Here is a 17,822-nt window from a genome sequence, read left to right as displayed (position 1 = left end):
TTTTTTCTTATTTGACCTTCCAAATGTCCTAATTACACTATAAATGCCTCATGAGCAAAAAATTTCTTCTACCTTCTTTGCTGTAACTCACACAGGGCCTTGGCACACAGCAAATACTGGAAATAGTTACTGTTTGAATTTCTGAATTTACTTAATTTGAATTTACCTACCTTCAGTAGGTAGAATAATAGACCTCTCCCTCTCCAGCCTCCAAGTCTATATCCTGACCATATCTGAGAGACTCCCCTTGCCTCCTTTTTCTCTATGTTTTCTGTATTATTTTTTCTGTATTTTTTCTGTATTCTTCACCTGCAGCCTTGATGATGAACTTGACAGGCTCCTGAGAGATTGAAAATGGAGGGATGCAGCTAATATATACAATTATCAGAAGGTATATACACAGGGGCATTTGGAGTTGTATGAAATTTACAGAGAATGCTGATCCTTTATTGAAGACATGTGCCTTATATAAGAATAAGGGAAGGATGGGGGGGGGGGGTTCATTATTAGTGGAAAATAAACTGCTACATGATAAAGGCTTACTCCCTTAAACTAAATTGTATTTGATACTTATCACCAACCACTGCCAACCACGACTACCATCAAATAACCTGTTCATTTTTCCCCCTCTAGCTCTACAATACGTAACAGTTTGTTCTTCAGGAATGTTAATAGAAAGAAACTTTTTACCTTTTTCTCTGATTTCCATGTCAGAAACATGGTTCACTTCTAGTTTGGGCTAAGAACCACTAAACCATAATCAGACTATTTTGTCTCCAGGGTATCTTCTGAAGGTCCTTAGAGACCATTGCTTTGCTATTAGAACGATGCTCAAGGCCCTTCTCTGTAACCCAAGGATCATGGAAGCAGAGTATTGATGCCAGGAGCTTCTCTGATCCCACAGGGAAGTATCCATTTATTATTCTTATCACTTCTTTACACAAAGCTATAAAACTTTTATGGCACTTTCATCTCCAATGCACAACAAAATCAGGAAGATTACCTAATAATGTGATGTAGTGGAAAGAGCACTGGATTAAACATCAGAGAATCTGGGTTGTATCCCATCTTCAGCCACTACATAGGACCATGTTGTTTTTGAGTTTCGTTTCCTATTCTATATTACAAGCAGCTAGGTTACACCGGGCCTGGAATTGGGAAGACTAAATATGACTTCAGATCTTTGTTAGCTATATAATCCTGAACAAGTCAAAAAACCTGTTTGCTTCACTTTCCTCAACAGTCAAATGTGGATAATAAGAGTATCTACTTCCCAGGCTTGTTGGGAGGATCAAATGAGATTTTCCTCCCTATTAGATGGTGTAGTTGAATTAATTCAGATACAGACTATTATAATTTTCAATTTATTTTGAGGGAAGTTTTTTTTGGTAAGTTTTCTTGAAAAAGGTCTCATTTCCAAGATATATAATGAACTGATTCAAATTTATAAGAATAAGAGTTATTCCCCAATTTATACATGGTAAAGGAATATGAATAGCAGTTTTAAAGGAAGAAATCCAAGCTAACTGTAGAGAAATTTAGAAATGTTCCAAAGCATCAACAATTAGAGAAATACAAATTAAAGCAACTCCAAGGTTCCACTTCATACTAATCAGATTGGCAAAGTTGGAAAAGAAAAAGAGAAAACTGACAAAATATTAAATTGACAAGGTTGTAATTTGTTTTGCTTTAACATATATTTTTGTTACAAGGGTTGTTTAGTTCTCTGTGTTTTAGGTGAGAGAAGGGAGCAAAACAAGAGAAATACTTGATTAAAACTACAAAATTTAATTTTAAAAACAGGAGGAGGAAGTGAACCTGTGATTACATTATTGTAAGGAATTCTTCCACCCAAAACTCCTTCCACAAATGTGGATTAGCAACTATTAAGAAATTTGTAGCCTGAGAGAATCAGAATCACCTGGAACACTGAACTGAGGAGTTAAGAGACTTGCACAGGGTCGTAGAGAAAGTAAACATGAGAGACAGAACTTCAATTCAGGTTTTCTTGACTTAGAGACAGGCTCTCTCTATCCACTACACTGTTGACTCTCAGTCTCTAAAATTATGTGATCCTGTTATTCTAACAGTAAATAATACTTCACTAGTAGACCTATTTCACTAGGTCTACATTCCAGTTAAATTGACATTTTATATCCTATCTTATATCCTAATCTATAGGGTCATAGATTTAGAGTTGGAAAGGACCTTAGAGATCAAAGAGTCCAACTCCCTCACTTTAAAGATGTTTTAAGACATGAGGATATGTGGTAATATATAATTATCTAAAGAAAAGCTAGGATTTGAACACAGACTCTCCTACTCAAAACTGAGTATTCATTCCTCCATATCACATGTCATTTAGCACAGTTCTATGTAGATACCAGATATTCAAATAATTTATCAATTATATCTATGATTTGGTTCTGGGACTTGCTGACCTCATTTGCTGGACTCATTTCACATTCACTTCCTTTACTAGATTTCTTGAAATCCACTAAAAATCCCAGAAGGTATGCCCATGTAAAAATGTTTACTCTTCTATTTTGTTTCAAGATATTGATGACATCACAGTGATGAAAGTTTTTGTTGACTAAGTGGTAATTCCAAGGTAACTTATGGGATTTTGGGCAAGGGGTTTTTACCCTTTTAGAGATCACACATTGGAGAGTATCTCTAAATCAGAGTTGAAAACTTTAGAGTGTAAGAAAATACACTTTCTTGCCCTCTTCCAACCACCATCTTATCTGGGTTATAATCAGTATTTATAAACTATTTCTACTCAAGATTAAGGATCTATCATGTTGGTCAATTCAAAGAGGGTGATGTACTAAAAGAGAGATCTATTGTGGGTTATGCAATCACTATACACACGCACGCACACACGCACGCACACACACACACACACACACACACACACACACACACACCCCTCCTTCTGTTATTTAATTACCACTGAAGAACCTTCAATAATACACACTTTCCAGATATGCCATGCTGAGGTCACAGAGAAATTATAAGGTACAAAAACTCAATAGCAAAGACAAGCATGCAGGGCATATCACTTCTACCATACTACATTCTAAGGTCACATCTAGAACAGATGTGACTACTTCATCACTTGGTTTCTTTTTCAAATACAGGTCTTGTGGTATTTTTTTTTAATTGTTCAGAGAAGTGAACTGTTTTTGAACAAATCAGATAATTAATAACAGTACCAAGCTATCTATTAGACGATAAGCTCCACGAGGCTGTCTTATGTAAACTCTGTCTCTTTCTCCAGTTGGTGGGAAACTACTCTCCACGTAATAGATTCTTAATAAATGTCTGTTGAATCAAATTAGAGACAACTGCTTTGTAAGTTTACTTGGTGGTTTAATTCATCTTTTTGAAATAAAAGGAAAGTAGCTGAAGTTTCCAAGTGTGTAGCTGTTTTATGCTTTTAAATAGATGTTATTATTCATTTTCATTTTTGAAATTATTAGAGCTTACAGGAATACATGATTGCTCTAAGTGGGGTAAATAGGTCATAGAACCAGCAATAAAGAAAGATGTTCTACAACACTTGGGTTTGAAAGAGTAGAAGAAAAATCAGCATTTATTTCTTCTATCTACTGGTCCCTCCCTTCCTGCCTACAAACATACCCTAGACTCTCCCGTATCACCTTTCTCCCACAGTTGTAAGGATAAGATGAAATAATATGTGAAAAGCCCTTTGTCAACCACAAAGCACTCTGTAAATGCTAGCTATTATTTTTTTAAACCCTCATTAGATCCAACTATAACCTGCCAGTTACGGTCCTATATTTTTCTTCCCCTTTTCCAACTAAACTCCCCAACAAAGTCATCCATAATTGGTGTCTCCACTCTCCCTCTTCTCATTTGCTTCTAAGCACTTGGCATTAACATGCCCTTTCCAGATATTCTATGCCATCTGGCTTCCAACCTCATCATTCAATTGGGGCTACTCTCTCCAAAGTTACCTACGATCTCTTATTTGCTGAATCAAACAGCCTCTTCCTGATCCTTATCCTTCCTGACCTCTCCTCATAGATACTCATGCCTCCCTGGGTTTTGTGACTACTTCTCTTAGCCTTCCTCGTGCCTATATGATCACTCCTTCGCAGGATCTTCATCCATGTTACAGTCACAAACTCTGAGTGTCCCTCAAGGCTCTGTCCTTGGTCCTCTCTCCATTCTTAATATCCTCTCACTTGGTGATCTCCAGTGGTTCAACTATCATCTCTATGAATCTGACCCCTAGAGCTATTATAAATCCAAACCCTGTCTCTCTCACCAACTACCTGTTAGACATTTCAAAACTGATAGCCTAGAGGTACTTCAAAATCAACATGTCCAAAACAGAACTCATTATCTTTACCCTAAACACCTCAGCTTCTGAAGTTCCCTCTACTAACAAGGGAACCAGCATCCTTCCCATTTGTCAGGTTTCAAAGTTGGTTTCATTCTTGCCATCTCTACCTCACCCACCCCATACACCCAATCAGTTGTACATCTACCACAACTCTAGCATACATCGTCTCCTCCCCACTCACACAGCCATCACCCTATTTCAGTACTTCATAACCTACCTGGACTCTTGTAATAGCCTTATAATGGATCTCTCTGCCTCAATTTTCTCTCCACTCCAATCAACTGCCAAAGTGATTTTAATAAAACATAATTCTTCTTATCACATCAATCCCTTGCTCAGTAAATTCCAGTGGCTGCCCGTTACCTTCAAGATCAAAACTAGTCCTTTGTTTGCCACTTAAAGTTTGTCATAACCTGGCCTCTTCAGATGTTTCCAGTTTACATTGTACTTTCCTCCACCCATGCTACAGCTCATCCATAGTCTACTTATTGATCCTTTGCCAGGATACTGTATCTTGTTTCTCTGTGTCTCTGCACTGGCTACTCCTCATGACTTGAACGCCCTCTCCCTTGCAAATGCCAAGTCTTAGAATCTCTGACTTGAAGACTCAGCCTAAATGCCCCTTCTCCTGAAGGCTTTTCTTTATCCCTCTCTCCCTCCTGCCATTCCTCACGCCCGGTGCCACTGCCTCTAAAGTTACCTTCCATCTAAATAGATACCTTCCATTAAAATAGAAGCCCCTTGTGTGCAACGTCTATTTTTATTTTTGGTTTTGGCTTTCTTTTTTGGAGGGGAAAGGAAGGGGCATGGTATTTCCAGGGCTTAGTACAGTGCCTACCATCTCAGTGCTCAATAAAAGTTTGCTGATAAATAGCTAAAATCTATACTATCTACTAACATATGGGAAGCAACTGGGCATGATACTGATTTAATTCTAGGAAGAGAAAGTAACAATACAAAATAGTCATGAAAGTGGCAACTATTAGGCATACATTCCTGAGACCATCTTTTGCAACTGTTATTTTTATAGTCATAATCTGTACATTATGACTTTTTTCTTTTTTTGAGGAAAGTGGGGAAGTGACAGATTTAATATGGGGAAAAGAGACAGTACTTTATATGCATCTAGGCCTCTTTTATTCACTCAATTCTGAATAATCTTATTTTAGAATTAAATGTGGATCAAGTCAAATTGGTTCCAACAGTTTTTCTTATCATTGGTTATTAATTCGGAAATTTCTGAAAAATACAATTTTTCTACAACTTCGACTATAAAAGAATATCATCCCATTAAGATTTGAGTACAATAGGCCAAGAACTATTTTTTTGGAGACTCTTAAGTGATTTCATCTTCAGAGATGACTGAACCCATCCTACTCAGTATTTACAGAAATCTCTTTGAATAGAAAGGCATTTGAACTGCAAACCTATCATATATGGTTCCCTGACCATGTAGTTTTGCAATTTACCTTGGTTTTAGCTGAGTTGGTGTTAGGACACTGAATGAAAGTGAACTGGATGACAATCAAGATAAGGGTGAAATGGATGAAAATGTAATGGAAATGCAAAATGATGTGGAAATACTAAGGGTACAGGTTTGCTTTATTTTATGAAAGAGATGTGTTCCTGGATACTGTCTGCAAAGTGAATTTCTATACAATGAATATTATTTTCCCACTGACTATTGCTCTGAGGAGGAGAAAAGGCCATTACAAATAATAAAACTGTAGATTAGACTACAGCAAATCTTTTAAAAGTACAGGTTTAAAGGAAAAACAATTTTCTCTTAAAATCAATAGTACTCAGAATAAGTTGTAAAATTTGAATGGAAAGTAGGTTATTTCTATTTCACATAATAGCTTAAAGGTCTAAGAGAAAAATTAATAATTAACTCAACAGAACAAACTGAACTGAAAAAGTCACTGAGCCTCCATGAAATCCCTTCCTCGATTATCTACCAGAGAACATTGGATCATCTCAGCTTACACAGTTCTTTCCTGTGGGTTCACTAAGTTCTCCCAAATTTGCAGTTACTTCTAGAGTCTCAAACACACTGTATCCACTAACCCTATTTCTCACCTCTCACCTTCCATCTGTAACTACCACATCAGACTACAAACTTCATGAAGTTAGTGCTTGTCTTAGTCACCAGTTTGTTCAGCAAAAGTCAAGTTAAGTATTTTTATCATCCAAAGGAATAAGTCTTACTATGGAAAGTACATTAAAAACTACATAAAGTGACTGTCCCCATAAGATACTGCATAAATAAAGGTGGGCAATATTTTAGGAGCACATAGTATGATCAGAACACAATAAACTCTCAAACCAAAGCCTTAACTATTTTAAGGAATTTCTATCTTCTTAATATCCAAAATAATTGAAAAAACTTGTATTTTCCACATTTGTACTTCAAAGCAGTGCAAACAGTATCTGTTACATGAACTACTCTTAGTTTGCATTACTATTAAATGTGTTCTTGCTGCCATATTAATCTTTCCAAAGGACAGTTCTCTGTCCCTCCCTCCCTTTCTCCCTCCATAAGAAAATCTTCAATAGCTCCCTACTACCTAATAAATAAAATCCAAACATTTGATCTGGCATTCAAAGCATAGTATTCAAGGTCATTCACAACCTGGCTCCAATTTCACTTTCAAGTTTCATCTTACACTGTTCTATTTTCCTTGCCAAATTCTGTCTTTTGCACCTTTGTGCCCTCCCTTACTTATGTTATTGCCAATGTCTCGTATGCCCTGTCTCTCATCTCTGCCAGCGGAAATTCTTCTATCCTTCAGTCTCTGTTTCCTCATCTGTAAAACGAAGAAAATAAATCTATCATCCCATGACTCTAAATCAAAAATTCTCCTAATCACTAAGGTAAACAGGATTCTACCCTTCTGTGAATTTTCACAGTAATTTGTTTTTTGATGCATGCTGACATTCTGACTTTTGTATTTATTTGGATACAAGCCTTCTTTCTCTTTCTCCTTCCTAATAAACTCGATGAAGTTGGAAATCATATGTTCTTTATCTTTCGTTATGCCACTCACCATCCTTAACACCAAACATAGTATGGGAGAGTAAGGGCTCAAAAAAATATTTGAAAAATTGAACTGTATTGCCCACTCGGAACAAAAGAGTTGCTCTTTACTCTCTTTTACTGTCCTTTATTTCTTTATTATCCTTCTCAGAAACAAGTCTTTCAAAGTTGGCATATGCTACTAATAATGAATTTGTAATGAATTCTAGTATTTTTTATAAACTTCATCCTAATTTAAAATTCCTTAACCTAGATGAATGCATAATTTATACACAAATATGCACATATGTATGTATATGTGGGCATATTTCTCAGATTTCATATTTTGTAATTCAAGCTGAAATATCGATCATTAAGAGTTAATAAGTGTGAGATACCCATTGGCAAGAAAGATTTCATGAGATGTTCTCCTATAGATGGCTTTTCCTTTATTAAATTATTGTTTTGCCTTTATACCTTAATCCAGAACTCATCTGTTGTCTTTTATGTACAAAGCAATCAATGTGTGAGATGGTGAAGATACAAAGATAAAAACAAAACAGACCCTACCCTGAAGGATCTTATAGTCTATTGCGGGTAGGAAAGAAAAGATGCAGACAAATAAGTATAAGAAAATTTGAGGAAAGGCAATAGCGTTAATCAATTAGTACTTATTAAACATTCAGCCCGTCCCAAGAAAAGTTTCAATTAGAAATTAACACCTGAGCTCAGCCCTGAAGGGAGCTAGAGAGAATTCAGAGGTATAGATAAGGATGAGGTATGCTCTAGGCATGGGGCAAAGTCACTGAAAAGGCATGGTCATTAGAGATGGAATGAGTTAAGAAAGAGGTAATGGTCTGCTGGGCTGGAGTGATAAATACATAGACTGGGTGATGTGAATTAATTCTAGAAAAGCAGGTGGGAGGCATTATATACAGGACTTTAAATGCCAGGTCAAAGAGTTTCTAATCAGAATCAAGTGATCAAGTGTGAGCCAGGGAAAATTAAGTGATCAAGTGTGAGCCAGGGAAAATTAAGTGATCAAGTGTGAGCAAAGGAAAATTTTTGATCAGTTAAGTTACACGGTTGGTCCTATGTTTGTGGATTATTAATTGGGCAACTGTGGAAAGTCTGAATGTTATCAAAGTGATCCTAGAAGCAGAAAACTAAACAAGTCAGAACTATAACAGTGTAGGCAAGACGTAAAAAGGGTTTGAACAAGGATGCTGGCTGTATAAACAGAGAGGATAATGCAAGAGATTTCTAAAAGTAAAATTAACAGTGCTTGGAAAGAGGCTGGACATAGATCCTCAGTGTGAGAAAAATGTAAAGGATAACTCAATCTGGGTGACTACAAGGTTGGTGGTGCTTGCAACAAAAAATAAGGTGGCTTGGAAGACAGATGAGTTTAGGAAGAAAGATGATGAGTTTCATTTTAAACATGTTAAGATTGAGATTTTACAATGATAAATTATAAGATGAAAGTCATTCTCCACTATGTTTTCAAAAGAAGAGCTGTTAACAATTGATAACATATGGAAGACTGCTCCAAATCACTGGTAATAAAATAAACACAAATCAAAATAAACATGAGGTCTCACTTCACATCCAGAAAATTCTCAAAGATGACAAAAATAAAGAAATAATCAATGCTGAAGGAAAGGTGCACTAATGCATTGTTGGTGGAACTGTGACTCTGCATGAACAACTTGGAATGAGGAAAATAAAATGATTAAAATGTTCATATGCTTTGATCCTGGGATTCCACTGCTAAGTATGTAGCCAGAGAGATCACTGACGAAACATTTATAGCAGCACTTTTTGTGGTAACAAAGGATTGTAAACAAAGTCAATAACTATCAATTGTGGTACATGAATGTATCGGAATATTACTGTAATCAATGATACACATGATTAATCCAAAGAAGCTTGGAAAAACTGGCACGAACTGATACAAAGCGAAGTAAGTGAAGTCAGGAGGGAAAATATTGAGCATTTCTACTACAATGTAAACAGAGCAACCACCACAAAACAACCTAAAATGAATGTTGTAAAATTATAAAGAACAAGCTTCACCTCAAAGAAAAGACTTAAGGAGAGACATCCCTCTGTTACTGATGGGGAGGGAGGGAGAGCAGAAAGAAATGGAGGGAGGAAGAGAAGGAAGAAATGTCAGATGTCTACTATGTATTATGTACAAATACCTCATTTGATCGTCACAACAATCCTGGGAGGTAGCTGTTGTAATTATCCCCATTTTACAATTCAGGAAACTGAGACAGATAGGTTAATAACTTGCCCAGGGTCACACAGTTAGTGTTTGAGATTGGATTTGAACTCAGGTCTTCCTGACTCAATGCCAGCCTTCTATCCACTGAGTTACCTAGATGACAACAACTATAAGGATAGAAAATTACATGTAATCCCGTATTTTTCAATGCTCTAATAATTTTGCTGGGGTTTTTTTCCTCTTAAAAAAAAAATTGGGGGTCGGAGCCAAGATGGCGGACTAGAAAGACACACTTGTGCAGGGTCCTCCCCACAGCCCATAAAATACCTGCGGAGAGGGACTCTCAACAAATTTTGGAGTATCAGAAGTGGAGAACGACAGAGTGGAGATTTCCAGCCCAAGGTGACCTGAAAGGCCCACGGAAACACTGGTTGCACCCAACGCTGAGTTGAGCACAGAGCCCAGCCCAGCCTTGCCGAGACAAGACTCTGGGAGGAGGACACCTCAGGGGCAGAATCTCCAGTCGCAGCAGCAGGTCCTCAGATCCCTCGGCCCACAGGTGCCAAAAGTCAGTGATGAGGTTTTATCAGCAGGCCAGGAAGGGAGAAGGGCTTTCCCATAGCTCCAGCAGCAGGCAGCAGACACAGAGGCAGCACAGCAGCCCAAAAGGAAGCTCCATTGTTGGAGCGTAAAAACCCCTGGGGGCATTGAAGAGCTGAGTCTTAACCTCAGCCCTGGGTGGAAGCTCTGGGAGAGCTGGTCTTTGTCTCACACTGAATAGCAGCCCTGCCCATCCACCTTATCTGAAAATCAGCCCCCAGTGCTGACTTGGGGGAACTGGAGGCCATGTGGCTGTGGAGAGGTATCTGCTAAAATTCTGGGCACAAAAATCCCTCTCTGTGTCCAGACCAGTACACGCTTGATTGTGCCACCTTGGAGGAACTGAGATCTCACAGATTCCCAGAGTATACCCTACTCTTGACAAAGGACCCAAAAGTAAAGTAACTGGTTGGGAAATTGCCCCAAAAAGGGGAAAAAAATAAGACTATAGAAGGTTATTCTCTTGGTGAACAGATATCTCCTTCCATCCTTTTGGATGAGGAAGAACAAGAAGAAGGAAAGACATAAAAGTCAAGGCTTCTGTATCCTACACATCCAAAATAAATATTCAGTGGGCTCAGTTCATGGAAGAGCTCAAAAAGGATTTTGAAAATCAAGTTAGAGAGGTGGAGGAAAAACTGGGAAGAGAAACAAGAGAGATGCAAGAAAAGCATGAAAAGCAGGTCAACACCTTGTTAAAGGAGAAATAAAAAAATGCTTAAGAAAATAACACCTTGAAAAATAGGCTAACTCAATTGGCAAAAGAGGTTCAAAAAGCCAATGAGGAGAAGAAGGCTTTAAAAAGCAGAATTAGCCAAATGGAAAAGGAGGTCCAAAAGTTCACTGAAGAAAATAGTTCTTTAAAAATTAGAATGGAACAGATGGAGGCTAATGACTTTATGAGAAACCAAGAAATCACAAAACAAAACCAAAAGAATAAAAAAATGGAAGATAATGGGAAATATCTCATTGGAAAAACAACTGGCCTGGAAAATAGATCCAGGAGAGACAATTTAAAAATTATAGGACTATCTGAAAGCCATGATCAAAAAAAGAGCCTAGACATCATCTTTCATGAAATTATCAAGAAAAACTGCCCTGATATTCTAGAACCAGAGGGCAAAATAAATATTGAAAGAATCCACCTATCACCTCCTGAAAGAGATCCAAAAAGAGAAACTCCTAGGAACATTGTGGCCAAATTCCAGAGTTCCCTGGTCAAGGAGAAAATATTGCAAGCAGCTAGAAAGAAACAATTCAAGTATTGTGGAAATACAATCAGGATAATGCCAGGCCTAGAGGCCTGAGGGCTACCCGAGTCTGCTTACCTCACCTCTCAAGGTCTTCGGCTGGCCAAACCGGATGCTCATATGAGAGAAAGGACGTTCCCAGAGTCGAACAAGGGTTGAGCTTTATTTCAGGGTCTAGTTACAAGTGCAGGGGAATTCTTCCTTAGGCGGGAGCGAAGAATCTCCCAAGGAGGCAAAGATCTTACAATAAGAGATTGGAAGTAGAAGTGTAAGTGGGGAGAGAGGGGGAGGGGAGAGAGGAGAGAGGAAAAGCGGAGCCTTGTTGTCCTGTCCACTCCGCGCCCCTCCCGCCCAAGAGAGCTTTCAGGCTTTCCTGATCCTACTTAAGCTCTGCAGCGGCATAGTTTGCATCTGAATACCGTGCCTGTTAAGTAACTAGGTGTGCTCCAATCCGGGACAATCTCGAGGGCGGGGAGAGCTCTCTCCCATCACGTTTCTCACGGGAAGAGGCGGAAATACACGAGATAGCTCGGTTCACCTCGATTCCCAGCCGTTTCCTGGGGGGTCTCGTGAGAACTCTAAGATTTAGAAGTTCCCACCTTTACCCGCCCGAGACTGTCCACATGGAATTGAGCTTCCAACCCTAGCAGGATAACACAAGATCTAGCAGCTTCCACATTAAGGGATCGAAGGGCGTGAAATAGAATATTCCAGAAGTCAAAGGAACTAGGACTAAAACCAAGAATCACCTACCCAACAAAACTGAGTATAATACTTCAGGGGAAAAAATGGTCTTTCAAAGAAATAGAGGACTTTCAAGCATTCTTGATGAAAAGACCAGAGCTGAAAAGAAAATTTGACCTTCAAACACAAGAATGAAGAGAAGCAAGAAAAGGTGAACAGCAAAGAGAAGTCATAAGGGACTTACTAAAGTTGAACTGTTTACATTTCTACATGGAAAGACGATATTTGTAACTCTTGAAACTTTTCAGTATCTGGGTAGTGGGTGGGATTACATACACACACACACACACACACATGCACACACACACACACAGCACAGAGTGAACTGAATAGGATGGGATCGTATCTTAAAAAAATAAAATTAAGCAGTGAGAAAGAAATATATTGGGAGGAGAAAGGGAGAAATGGAATGAGGCAAATTATCTCTCATAAAAGCAGCAAGTAAAAGACTTTTCAGTGAAGGGAAAAAGAGGGGAGGTGAAAGAAAAACATGAAGCTTACTCTCATCACATTTGACTAAAGGAAGAAATAAAATGCACACTCATTTTGATATGAAAACCTATCTTACAATTCAGGAAAGTGGGGGAGAAGGGGATAAGCAGGGTGGGGGGGATGATGGAAGGGAGGGCAGTAGGAGGAGGGAGCAATTTGAAGTCAACACTCTTGGGGAGGGACAGGATCAAAAGAGAGAATAGAAGCAATGGGGGGCAGGATAGGATGGAGGGAAATAAAGATAGTCTTACACAACACGACTATTATGGAAATTATTTGCTAAACTACACAGATATGGCCTATATTGAATTGCTTGCTTCCCAAAGGGAATGGGTGGGGAGGGAGGGATGAAGAGAAGTTGGAAGTCAAAGTTTTAGGAACAACTGTTGAGTACTGTTCTTACTATTAGGAAATAAGAAATACAAGTAATGGGGTATAGAAAGTTATCTGGCCCTACAGGACAAAAGAGAAGATGGGGACAAGGGAAGGGAGGGATGTTAGAAGACAGGGCAGATCGGTGATGGGGCAATTAGAATGCTCGGCATTTTGGGGTGGGGGGAAGGAGAAATGGGGAGAAAATTTGGAACCCAAAATTTTGTGAAAATGAATGTTAAAAGTTAAATAAATAAATAAATAAAAATAAAATCTTTGTTATAAAGGATGGTTCTCAGGGAGGGGAAAGAGTGAAGAACTGTAAAAGAAAAAAAATAAAAACCTATTTTTCAAAAAAAGATTGAGATATAAAAAGGATAACTGCTTACAGATGTACAACAGGCAATTAGTTGATAATGTGGGACCAGAATTTACGAGAGGAAGACTGTATATGGAGATGCCTCAGTGAACTGCACATATATGATCGCTGAACCCAGACCAAAGTGAGAGTATGTAATATACAACAGAGTTTGGGGAGGAAAATGATAGAAAATGACCAAAGGATCATAGACCTAGACGTAGAGCAGTTAGAGCAGCTAGGGGAACACCAAAGAGAGGGTTGGGCCTGGGGTCAGAAAGACAGAGTTCAAATTCAGCACCAGACATTTACTAGCTGTGTGACCCTGGACAAGTCACTTAACCCTATTTGCCTCAGTTTCCTCATCTGCAAAATGATCTGGGGAAAGAAATGACAAACCACTTCAGTATCTTTGCCAAGAAAACCTCAAATGAAAAGGGCATGACTAAATGACAAAAAACAAAGCTAGACAGTTCATCTTATGTAACACCCTCATTTTACAGTCGAGAAAGCTGAGGCCCAAAGAGGTTTGTTTATTAACGTCATCAAGGTCATGCCAGCAGTTCCAGAGAAAAGATCTGAATCTGGGTCCACAGACTCCACAGCTAGAGTTCCTCTTATTACTTCCAAACCAAGGAATCAAAAAAGAAAGAGACACAAGGCAAAACAATGCTATAATAGTTGAGACGTGAAACCATCTAAGAAATAAAAGGGACCAGTGAGACTACTAAAAGTAGTTCTCACCACACATGCTTATACTCCCTACTACTGGAAAGGTTGAGGTAGTGGATCATTTGAACTTGGGAGCTCTGAGCTACTAGACGGCTAAGCCAAACAAGCCTGCTAACTCTGTCACCAATGTGGCTAGCTTCCAAGGGCAGGGGAATACCAGGTAGTCTGTACCAGATGAGCTGGAACAGGTCAAAAATGAAGTAGATCAAGGTTATTGCACCAAAAAAAACTAGGGATCGGGCCTGTGAGTAGTCATTGTACTTCCAGTCTGGCAAGATAGGGAGTCCCAGTCTCAAATAATTCAATGAATAAGTAATAAATATCCCCCCCAAAAAAAGTAAAATAAAAGAAGTCCTCATCTGATTTGATGGTTTAGCAATTAAGAAAAGCTTTATAACCTCAGAAAGTGCAGTTCCAGGTTAGGCTAGAAGATCTTGAAAACTGAGTGGGAAATGTGGAAATGGTCGCAATGAGTATAGATGAGTCTAGGAGTTTGTAAGAGGCAAGATAGGGTATAGGACAGCTTGCTGCTGTTGCTGCTGTCGAGTTTTCAGTCCTGTCTGACTCTGACTCCGTGGACCATATCAGCACAATACTGTCCAAGACTCCATGGACCATATCAGGACAATACTGTCCATGACTCCGTGGACCGTATCAGCCCAATACTGCCCATGACTCCGTGGACCATATCAGCCCAATACTGTCCATAGGGTTTTCTTGGCAAAGATACTGGAGTGTTTTGCCATTTCTTTCTCCAGTCATAGCTTGAGTAAAGTGAAGGATTTTTTCTTAAGATGACAGAAATCTGGGCATGTTTATTGGCAGCAGGAAAAGAGCCATTAGACTCAATCAATTCGATAAGCATTTATTAACTATGTACTATGTATGCTATATGTTAGGCAACAAGAGAAAATAAAAATCAGTCCCTGTCCTCGAGGTACTTACACTCTAATGGTGGAAAACAAATCTATACAAAGAAGGAAGGTTTGGGAAAGCCCTCAATCAGGAGATGAGACGTAAGTCTTGAATGAGGTCAAGAATTTCATGAGAGAGAGGCCATGAGGCCACGCATCCCAGGCAGGGGGAATATTATGTATAAAGGTACCAATACAGCGGAATACTACATATCATGAACAATAATAACATTATTTGGGATGAAATGTGTAGGGTGTGAAAGAGAACAATGTGAAAGGCTGACCAAAGGCTTTAAAAACCACCTATATAGTAGCTTTTATTTTATTCCAGAGGCAAAAAGTCACTGGAGCTTCTTAAGCACAAGAGCAGCACCTATGCTTTAGCAGTATCTATTTGGCTTCTAGTGTCAGACTGAAGAGTGGAGAGCCTAGATGAAGCTGACCTCTCAGGTGGCTATTGCAACAGTCTAGGCAAGAAGGGATCAGGGTCTGAGAAAGTGGTGACCTTATAAGTGAAGATAAATGTGCAATATACTATAGAGACAAAATTAACAAGGCTTGGCAAGTGACTGGATGTATGGAGTAAGGGAGACAAAAGAGTAAAGTATGACTCTGAGGCTGCAAAGTTGGGCAACTGGAAGGACGCTGCAGTACCTACTGGAAATAAGAAAGTTAGGAAGAGGGGATGATTTAGAAGAAAAGATAATAAGCTCTGTTTTAAACATAGTAGAGGAATCAGAGAAGGCTTCATAGACAAGGTGATATTGAGTAGAAGTTTTTACAGCTATGGGTTGGATCCAGTTGGATATATACAATAAATATCTGGTACTCTGGGATTAAAACTCAATAGAGGGACTGGATGTGTGTTGGGGGTGGGGTGGGTCATCTCATGGAAATTATTGCTAACCCCACAGGAATTGATGAGATCACTAAGAAAAAGTCTCTAAAGAAAGAAGGAAAAAGGGTACAGGACTGAACTCTGGGGTTAATCCATATATAGAGGATGGGGCATGGGGTTCAGAATCAAATAGACAGGTAGAAGAACTAGGAGAAACAGAGGTACAGAAATCCAGGCAATGGCAGTCAACAACATAAAATGCTATAGACTGGTCAAAAAGGATGAGGGATAAGAAAAGGCCATCAGATTTGTAAACTAAGAGATCACTGAAAACCTTGTAAAGATAATTTCAGTTGAGTGATAAAGTCAGAAGCCAGACTGCAAAGGGTTGAGAGCACAGGAAGTAGTAAGAATGTGTGTAGATAGCTTGATATATGATGGTTGCTGGAGAGAATGGTAGGATCAAGTGAAAATTTAAGAATGAAGGAGATCAGGGTATGTTTTAAACAATAGGAAAAGTGTTAGTGAAAAGGAAGAGACTGAAATTAAGTGGAGAGAGGGAATGAGTGACTAAACAAGTTGCCAGGGAGACACGATGAGATGACATCAAGTAGTGAGGTTTGAGTTTGCAAGATCCTTCCTTGAGAAAGTGGGAGGCAGGAGAAAGTAAACATAGTCATTTAATTACTATACAATTTTAAAATAAAACTTCTACTAAATATCACCATGTCTATACAACTTTCCCTGATTTCTCCATCGAGAAAATGACCTCCATCTCCTGCTTCTGAATTTCTACTACCCTTTCTTGGTGACCCTTGTTTCGTCACTTGGCCTTATATTAGTATCAATGACAAATCTTTTCTACTAAACCTTAAGTTTCTTGAGGACAGAAATTACAGAATCAAAGTATTTTAGAAGGACCTTAGAATGAAGCAGTCCAACGTCTCTGTGGCACAGATGAGAAGACTAAGGCCCAGAAAGATTGGCCAGCATCCTACAGGAAGGGAATTTCAGGCTCAGGGCTCAAATCCAGCTCTCCTTTCTTGATCCATGTCAGATTTTGTTTTTGTTTTTATTTCACTACACCATACTGCCAACCCTGATTTAATCATCTCTGTAAACTCCAAAGAATTCAGCAGTGTCTTACATACATGTGGTACATGTCTATTTGTCCAATGACCAAATATATTTATAGATAAGCAAGACCTATCTTTATATTATGATAAAAGAATCATAGATCTAGAATTGGAAAAGACCTCAGAATTGATCTTGTTCAACCCCTTCATTATACTGATGAGGAATCTAAGGCCTGCTGAAGATAAGTGACGTGCCCAAGGACAGAAGGGGGTTTAAAGTAACAAAGACAGGATCTGAATCCAGATCCAGTAATTCCAAAAGAAGGGTTCATATTAGTAATATTAAATTAGAGAGGAGCTAGTCTACTGGCTCAATCTCAACTTATCTTTGTAGCAGTTATTTGCTAAAAAATTTTTTCATGTTAATATTTTGAATTATGCTAATTTCTCTATCAATCCATAATGGAAAGTTAAGTGTTGATGCCTAAACTTGGCAGAAATTACTTTCTCAGTTGGTAGAAGGAAAAATGAATGGAAACTGGCATGCAAGATATTGAAAGGGAATGGGAAGAAAGGGTTATAGTCTGTATTTTTTAATGCTCAGAATTCAGGTTTACAGTTTAAGTACCAAGAATTCTAGGAGAAGGGTCAGACCTCTTGTACAGCCCCAGATCAAACAGTCATTTCTAATACATTTGAAGATACACTGGAAAGCCCCAAAAGTCCAGTGTAACTACAATACATACAAGGTATGAAGGAAAGAGATCTAGAGTGGGAGGAAACGATGTAAGGCTAACAGAGCAAGTCCTTACTAGATCTCCCCAT

The 17,822-nt window shown here is 38.6% G+C and overlaps 1 protein-coding gene across 2 annotated transcripts in view; it reads right to left on the bottom strand.

The window, feature by feature from the left end:
• The window catches only part of KLF12 (KLF transcription factor 12), a 561,576-nt gene that overhangs the window by 537,400 nt on the left and 6,354 nt on the right, over positions 1-17,822 (bottom strand). The window lies entirely within an intron of this gene.

The sequence above is a fragment of the Notamacropus eugenii genome, chromosome 6 (genome assembly GCF_028372415.1).
Source record: "Notamacropus eugenii isolate mMacEug1 chromosome 6, mMacEug1.pri_v2, whole genome shotgun sequence".
In the NCBI taxonomy this organism is placed as follows: Eukaryota; Metazoa; Chordata; class Mammalia; order Diprotodontia; family Macropodidae; genus Notamacropus; species Notamacropus eugenii.
This window is presented reverse-complemented; position numbering and strand designations above follow the sequence as displayed.